The 8,320-nt window shown below is 42.8% G+C and overlaps 2 pseudogenes; both read right to left on the minus strand.

The window, feature by feature from the left end:
- Positions 1-1,371: 1,371 nt before the first annotated feature.
- Positions 1,372-2,407, minus strand: LOC121433976 (annotated as a pseudogene).
- Positions 2,408-3,598: 1,191 nt separating this feature from the next.
- Positions 3,599-4,691, minus strand: LOC121434152 (annotated as a pseudogene).
- Positions 4,692-8,320: the final 3,629 nt, after the last annotated feature.

An 8,320-nucleotide genomic window follows, 5' to 3' on the forward strand; every position in this document is an offset into this window, starting at 1 on the left:
GATGTTCAGTACAGGCCATAGTGAGGGACTGGAAGTGAGGGGGAAACTCCAGTGTAAACAATCTGTCCACAAACTACTTACACAGCAGGGTGCCATGTGTTCTCCAGACGTGGAGAGAGAGCCTGTTGGCCAGAGACTCTTGTGGTTTTTCCTTAAGGCCTGTAGTAATAAGAGCGGCTGGGCTGCATCCCCAGCGCCCCAGCCACCTGCTAGCTTATGCCCCAAAATAACAACACACAAACTATATTCTTTTAAACACTGCTTGGCCCTTTAGCTCTAGCCCTTACTGGCTAATTCTAATATCCCGATCAACCCATCTCTAATAATCTGTGAGCAACCGTCTTACCGGGAAGATTCTAGCCTAAATCCATCCTGGGTCGGAGCTTCATCGCGTGTGTCTGCCCAGGAGCCGGGAGCATGGCGTCTCTCTGAGGCGTCTGCCCCCGAGAGGAGAGCTGTGGAGTCTGAGCTCACTTCCTCTTCCTCCCAGCATTCTGTTCTGTTTACTCCTCCCACCTATGTTTTAACCTATGAGGGCCAGCCAAGCAGTTTCTTTATTTTTTTAACCAATGACCTTCCTCCATCAAAGGCCTAACTTCATTACAATTGTTCCACAGCATCCACAAATTGATCAAATTTCCTGGGCCGTACTGACTTGTCTTGTCTCACTGTCATCCTGTTATCTTGCCTCCGCCCTGAGTGCTCACCACTGATAAGGGTCACCTACACTATCTTTTCTTTTCCTTTTGGTTTTCCAAGATAGGATTTCTCTGTGTAGCCCTGGCACTCACTCTGTAGACCAGGCTGGCCTCAAACTCAAAGAGATCCACCTGCGTCTGCCTCCCAAGGGCTAGGATTAAAGGCATGCACCACCAACTCCCGGCTCAGCTCACCTACCATATCTTACTCTCCTGCTCTGGCTTTGCAGAAAAACTGAAATGCTGATTTGTGTATGAAGAGTTGCCTCTAGATTCTTTTTTCAGTGCAAATGAGAGGCTAAAAGTCACATGACAGGGGTGGTAGAATGGGAAGTAGTAAGAATCCACTTTCCATCTGCATAGAAATCCTGAAGTCATCTTGAAACTGCACAGTGTTAGATTTCTTAAGAACCAGACATATATAATTATAATATTTAATTTAATGCTGTGATATATTAGAACATTAAGGCAAATGGTAGTTTGGTAGGTAATCCCAGCATCTGAGACACTGAGAAGGTTCAGGTCAGCCTGTGCCATGTACTGACTGCCAGTCAGCCTGTGCTACATGGCAAACATTATGTCCCCAGCTCTAAAATTCATCATGGCAAAGCAGTTTACAATGCTCATGTATTTGGCTCATATGAAAATGTGTAGAATGTAATTTCTACACTTCTCAGTGAGCATGCAAGACATTAGAAACATGGATGTATCTGCTAATCAGAACATAGGGACTAAAACCAGCATAACCAAGTTCTAAAAGTGTCTTAACATTTAGTGAAATAGAATCATGTGTCCCTGTGAAACTAGTGTAGAAGGAGAGAATGAAATCTGCCCAGTAGAAGAAAAGGAAGCAGGCCATTAGAATGAGCACGCTCCATGTAGCTCTGATTTCTGGAGGGGAATTGTGCGCACACCTGGAGCTGTGAAGGTAGAGGATGCGCTTGTGATGCTCATACAGATGGAGAGCCATGGACCCGCTGCTCCAGCCCATCAGACTCTGCAAGATGACATCTCGAAGCGCCGTGAGGGAGAGGAAAAGCCACTAGATTATATGTCTTGATGGCAGCATATAGCAATGGCCAATGAACATTCCAGGTAGAGACTTGTTCAAGTCACGGCCTGCTTTGATGTAACAGAGTAAGTTGGAGCTTACGTGAACATTAACCATCCAAAAGAGGAGGAGAAAGGGAAGAACTTGCCATGAGGTCTGTGGTTTTCGCTTTGTCCAACGGGTGGTCCTGGGACTGATGGTGACAGCCTGGAGCACACTGAGGAGACAAGTGGTGCAGATGGATAAACCTCGTGCCATCCTTGCCAGATACACCACAGCTTTACAGCCAATATCTCCGAGGAAGTTTCTGAAATAAAACACTGTCATCATATCAATGATCCCTGCAGTACAAATAATGATCATATTAGAAAATGGCAAGTGGATAAGGATAATGTCTACGGGCTTTTCCCTAGGATCCCAAGGCAGAAGTGGACACATGTCACAAATATTGGAACAGACTTTGTGCCCAAGGTAGTTTTAAACCTAAGTGGACACCAAAATTTAGCAAAGAGACACCATTATTTGAGAATCCCACAACCAGGACTGTTGCATGCGTTGCTTTGGGAAGTTTCAACTCCTGAGCAGGGAAGGAAGGTTCCTTTGGCACCCCTGCCAGGTGCTGTTTAGTATTCCTTCCGGGACTGTGGAGGTTTTCCATTTCTTGCAAGAAGCTGATGGGGCGCTTTGGTGAACAGCCCTTTGTCACACTGAGGCCCACCAGGCGGTGCACACAGGGCGCTGGCAGGAGCCTCCTTAGGATGCCTGCAGCACAGGGAGCCTGGATGATGTGGTCTCAGAGCAAAATCTGGACTCTCTGTGTTTTCCTGGGTGGGAGGCTGTAGAGTCCTCAGAGCCCCAATGTCCTGTTGCCATAGAATGCGAGACTGCATGAGCTTCAGCAGCCAGCTCTCCTCTGTGTCTTGAGGACGGCAGTCCCCTGTGTCCACAGCTGAACAACATGTGCCTGACTAGCAATAGGGAGGATGGAGCCCTAAACTCTGACTGTGTGGCTGGCATGCAGGACGACCTAACAATTCCACATGTTCTATGTAGGCCCTAATGAGCGAATGGAAGTGAGAGCCAGCAGCTGGGGTGCAATGTTCCTGGGATATTTTTACACAGCACTGTGCACAGGAGTGAGGTTCTCAAGTGGGGCTTGTTTTCCAAAACACAATGGCCTTCTCTAAATATGACATTTACCCTGTACTTTTCCATATTACCAAACATCAGTGTCACGAGTGTGTTTGTAATGGCCTTACAGCGTTTATTCTGACCAGTTTTTTAGTGCTTGGTACCCAGCAATACCAAGCATTCACTAAGTGCAATGAAACAGCTTCTCTCTGTGGTCATCCCCACTTTGCAAGTGACCTTCAGATAGAGGATGCTTCCTGACATCCTTCTCCTTCACTTGTTCTTCTGCTTACTATATTTAGAACAGTCTCTGGCAATAGTAAGTGCTTTGTATATAAGTAGAGGCGTTGGTGATCACGGAAGTATATTAGAAGGAAAAAGAAGACAGGGAATGTTTGTGCACCCATATGAGACTAAAAATCTAGCATGTGGAAAAATCAAATTTTAATTTCAGGCGACTGCATGCCCTCCTGCATTTCCCGATGAAGGATGCAGCAAGCTAAACTGCATGACAGGGATGGTGGGATGGTGGGATAATGAGAATCAACGCCAACACTCTAAAGCCCAAACCAATCTTAAATATCCAGGACAAGCTCTCTTAAAAATTAATCTATTACCTCAATCCATTTAGTGTTGTGATACAATAGAATGGAAGAGCATCCCAGTGTACACAGTTCAGTTCATAAAAATCTGGGTGAGAAAAAGAATTTCTTATTTCTCAGGGGACACAGCAGGGCTTAGCAACATAGACATCCCTGAAAATCAAGACAAAGGGACTGAGGCCAGCATAACTAAGTACTAAAAATGCTTTTATGTTGAGTATTGTGGAATCATGTGTCACCGTGAAGCCTGTGTAGAAGGAGAAAATGAAATCTGCCCAATAAAAGAAAAGGAAACAGATCATGAGAGTGAGAACACTCTGGGCAGCTCTGATTTCCAGCCTGGAATTATTTGCCGACCTGGAGCTGTGAAGGTACAGGACACGTATGTGATGTTTGTACAGATGGAGAGCCATGGACCCACTGCTCCAGCCCATCAGACTCTGAAAAACAACATCACGAAGAGCCATGAGAGCAAGGAACAGCCACTTAACTGTGTTGCCGGATGGCAGCATCCAGCAATACCCAGTATGAATCCCAGCTTCAGACCTGTTCGTGCTCCTGGCTGCCGTGATGTAGTGAAGCAAGTTGAAGCTTATCAGGGAATTGAAGATCCAAAAGAGGAGGAGGAAGGGGAGAACTTGCCATGCAGTCTGTGGTTTGAGCTTTCTGCAAAGGGTGGTCCTGGGACTGATGGTGACACTCTGGACCACGCTCAGGAGACAGGTGGTGCAGATGGAGAGGCCACGGGCAACCCTTTCTAGGTAAATTATAGTTTTACAACCGACGTCATCTAGGAAGTTTCTAAAATAAAAAATAGCGGCTATGTATCTGACCCCTATGCAATGAATAATGATTGTGTTTACAGAAGCCAAGTGGATGATAATAACATCTATACTTTTTTTTTCTCAGGACTCATAATGAGAGTATACACATGTCTCACAAATAAGATGATGTTCCCTAAAACTCCAAGTCCAGTAAATGAAATGAAAATTAATCTCTGGATGAGGTCCCTCCAAATCATCTCCATGATATTTTCAGAACGAGGAAAGCCCTTTTGAGAAATACAAGGAGGTAAACACCATATAGTTCAGTCCTGTGGGTGTTCTTCTTTCTTTACTGAAAAGAACGGTGTAGTCTGTATGCACAGAGTTCTCTGCTGTAGATGTCTGATTTCATTCTTGTCCCTTCTGTTCTTGCTTCCACCGACATGAAGATGATGCTGATGTCAACTGGACATAAACTCCGTGCTCATGCATTAACTGCTTTACACAAGATAATTCTTTATATCCTAGTCCTTAAACCTTTTTTTTCCAGGAGAACATTTAAACAAAGGGCAGCATCATGCAATTTCTGAGTCATGTTGTTAAAAATCAACTTAGATGTCCTCTCTTCCCACATCCTCTTTCCCATTCTGTATACATTCATCTCTCAAGTATTGAACTAATAGAAAATCATAACTACTCCAAAGGTGTATAATAATACTTGCCCAAATGGTGTTGCATCCCAGGGAAAGTCACATGACTTTTCTCTGTCTCCAACTCTGAATTGACCTTTACAATAAAGAACACATAGATTAAATAGGAAGAGAAGTAGTTGGCCCATTTCTTCACCTTGATGGTGTGATTAATTTTTTTGTTCTCTATCAATCCAGTTGTGGGATTATATTAAAGGAGACCATCCCCTACTTTGGTGCATTTACTGACCATTTCCTGAGAATGTTCTCCCAAGAAAACATCATATCTCAGCTCTCAGCTTAGGCATTGTTTCTTTGGACTCCCAACAATGGTACCTTATAACATTTTGATTTCTAAGGCTCATCAAAGCAGTGGTTTTTACCAGTCAGTAATGACAAGCAATCTACTACCCCATACTAATGTGCAATTTTACACATAATATCCATTTTTGTCTATTTTCTCATCCTTTTTAATGTTAAAATGAGGATTAAATCATGAATGTATTCATTTTCACACTTTTACAAATCATAAATAGTTTTATGTGGGAAAATTAAGTTCATTTTCTTCCACTTTTTAGTATTGTGTGCTGCTCACCAAATTTATCTCCCAAGCACATGTAACACTGGCATTTCTCCTGCGACAAGGGTACATGTGATGTCCTCTTTGTGATGTGATTCTAGCTACAGTTCTTCCCACAGGTCACAAATTTGTCTCCCACAATTTCCCTGAATCCTCCGGTCCGTGCTGTTAGTCTGCTTATGTCGTTCCCTCTGTGATGAGAAGCCCTGAGAGAGGCTTTTGTGTATCAGTTCCCTTGCATAAGCCTGTTATGGGATGCTCAGTAAACTGATAACTGAGTGCTGTGGTTGTAATAATCTGTATAAATCACAGAGAGGAACAGAAAGAAAAGATGTCCTGGTTGTTCTCTTTCTTTAAGGTGCTGGAAAGGTCAGTCCAATTTGGAATACACATTCTGGAATGTCTGCTGTATGTCCTTTCATGCACAGAGGAGGGAAATTTCCAAACTCCCACACTTCCAGTGAATGTCACAGACTATATTTAAATGCATTCATCATTGTGGCACATTTTTAGTCATATTATCTCTGTGATGATCTTTTTACGGCTGTATGTTTTTAAAGGTGCACCTCTTGTTTCTCTTAGGTACCAATAATGCATATTGAAATCAGGAAGCTGTCACTGTTTTCTGAATAGTGTCACTCTTGCACTGCAAAAATTATCTATTTACATCTATTCCATATCCACCTGCACACGTAAATTTCATTTCCTCTTAATGACAGTAACGGTTCTGACCCAGACCTAAATCATGTAGCTAGACCCAATGGTAGCAATTTTCACTCTTAGAAATATTTGTGGATCTTCTGTAGTTCTTCAGCATTGAGTCAAAGTATATGTCCTACTAGATAAGATCCTAGTTACAGCAGAATCTGCCAAGGCATCCAGGAATGAATCTATGATTATCCACGTTCATAAACTGTACCAAACAATAGGTTCGACTGTGGCATTTTCACACATATATACCTCACAGTCTCCTCATAACCACCTTTAGTGCCCTATCTTGTCCTTTTCCTTTCTATTGCTTGGCATCTTAGCCAGGTTGTAAGGCACAAGAAAGAAACAGAAAGGAAATGCAGAAGAAATACAGATGCTTTCATTTGTAGATGACAACAACCTCTACTTAAAAGACCACAAAGACTATTCCAGAATGCTCTTGAAAAGGTGATGATTTCAGAAAGCCACAGAATATCAGCATACAGAAATCACCACTTACAGTACCAGCTAAGAAAACAATAACATTCACAATACTAACATTAAAATAAAACAAAAACTACCCAGTCAAAAAGACAAATGTGGAACAATACATGATAAGCTGTAATATTTGCTTTTCCTCTAAAACTTCCCCTCATCTTCTCCCCAATTTTTTTGATTTATCCATCCTTTTTACGAGTTATTCTAAATTTTGGGACGTCTAACAGAGCCTGGAGCTGTTCTAGATATGTTGAAGTTTATCATATGGATTCGAAGATTAATAAGGCATGGTGCTATAAAACAAAGATATGTTTAAGTTCAGGACCTGATAAAACTTTGTTTAAAACAATTAATAAATAAAAGATCTGGTGCCCTCTTTTGGTTTCTGTGGGCACAAGTCATGAACGCCAGACAGTTACTGGCAGGAAAAGCACACACAGAGATTTTAAAAAATAAAAATTTTAAAAATAATTGGTTGGCAAATCCCTGGTATGAACTGATTGTTCTCATGGAGGGCCAGGGTGGAGTTTTGCCGCTGTCATGTGACATTTAGGAGCAGCTGTGTTTCCAGGTGGCCTTGTGGCTGTTTTATCCCTGCCTTTCCCAGCACAGGGAACGTGAGAGCGGCAAGGCTGTGTGCGATTGGTGTGGCTGTTCTCAGTTCAGGCTAGGATCGGCTCTGCCTCTCCTAAGAGCTCCAGTCTCCCTGACTAGCAATGCATGTCACATGATGGGCACTTTCTATGCAGTGGAAGAGATCAGGACGCTCAATTCAAACTTTGGATTTGTCCAAGTTTTATGTTCTTGAAATGCAGTTCTGCAAGCCTCCTGCCTTTCCTTTGTATTCAATATTAAAGATTGTTGCAGACCTCCGTCCTGAAGGTCTCTGACAACATGAACTATGTACTCTAGGCTGTACCCAGGTCAATAACAGGCGGCCTCTTCTTCTAGGAATATCAGTTATCGCCTTTCAACCCCTCTGACAAGTGCCGTGATTTGTACCTGGACCATCACACGACAGAGAGCAGAATGCTGCTGTAAATTCTCAGCACACTATGAAACACGCTGTGGCTTTCATAGAAATGACAGGAGTGTAGATGAACAAGCCGCGATAAAAACCAAGTATTTTATCAGAGATGAGAATATACTAAAACGGTTGACACTCAACACATCTCAGTGTCCTGACAGACTTCTCAATTCTATTCAGAGCGCTTCTGTCTGCCCGTCTGTCGGAGACTGCCTGCTTCTTTCTAGCCCTCTGTTCCTTTCCACAGACTTCAATGATCATATGTAATGAGTGATGTCTCTCTTTTCTGATTGAAATGGATACTGTCGGAGGAAAAATTCACCATAATATTACAGACTCCTGGAAAGTCTTTTAGGAAAGTAGGGGTTTTCACTCCTTTTTTCTTTTTATTTATTCTTCTCCGATACAAGATGTCCTGACTACAACATCCCCTCTCCCTCATAGCAACTGCTCTTCCATTTCTCCTTAGAAAAGAACAGGCCTCCCAAAAGTGTCTACTGAACACCGCATAACAAGATGCAGTAAGACAAGATGCAAAGCCTCATATCAAGGCTGAATGAGACAACCTAGTAGGAAGAAAAGGGTCCCAG

Source organism: Microtus oregoni, unplaced genomic scaffold (genome assembly GCF_018167655.1).
Source record: "Microtus oregoni isolate MIOR12 unplaced genomic scaffold, Mior012 000042F_ref0000377, whole genome shotgun sequence".
Lineage (NCBI taxonomy): Eukaryota > Metazoa > Chordata > Mammalia > Rodentia > Cricetidae > Microtus > Microtus oregoni.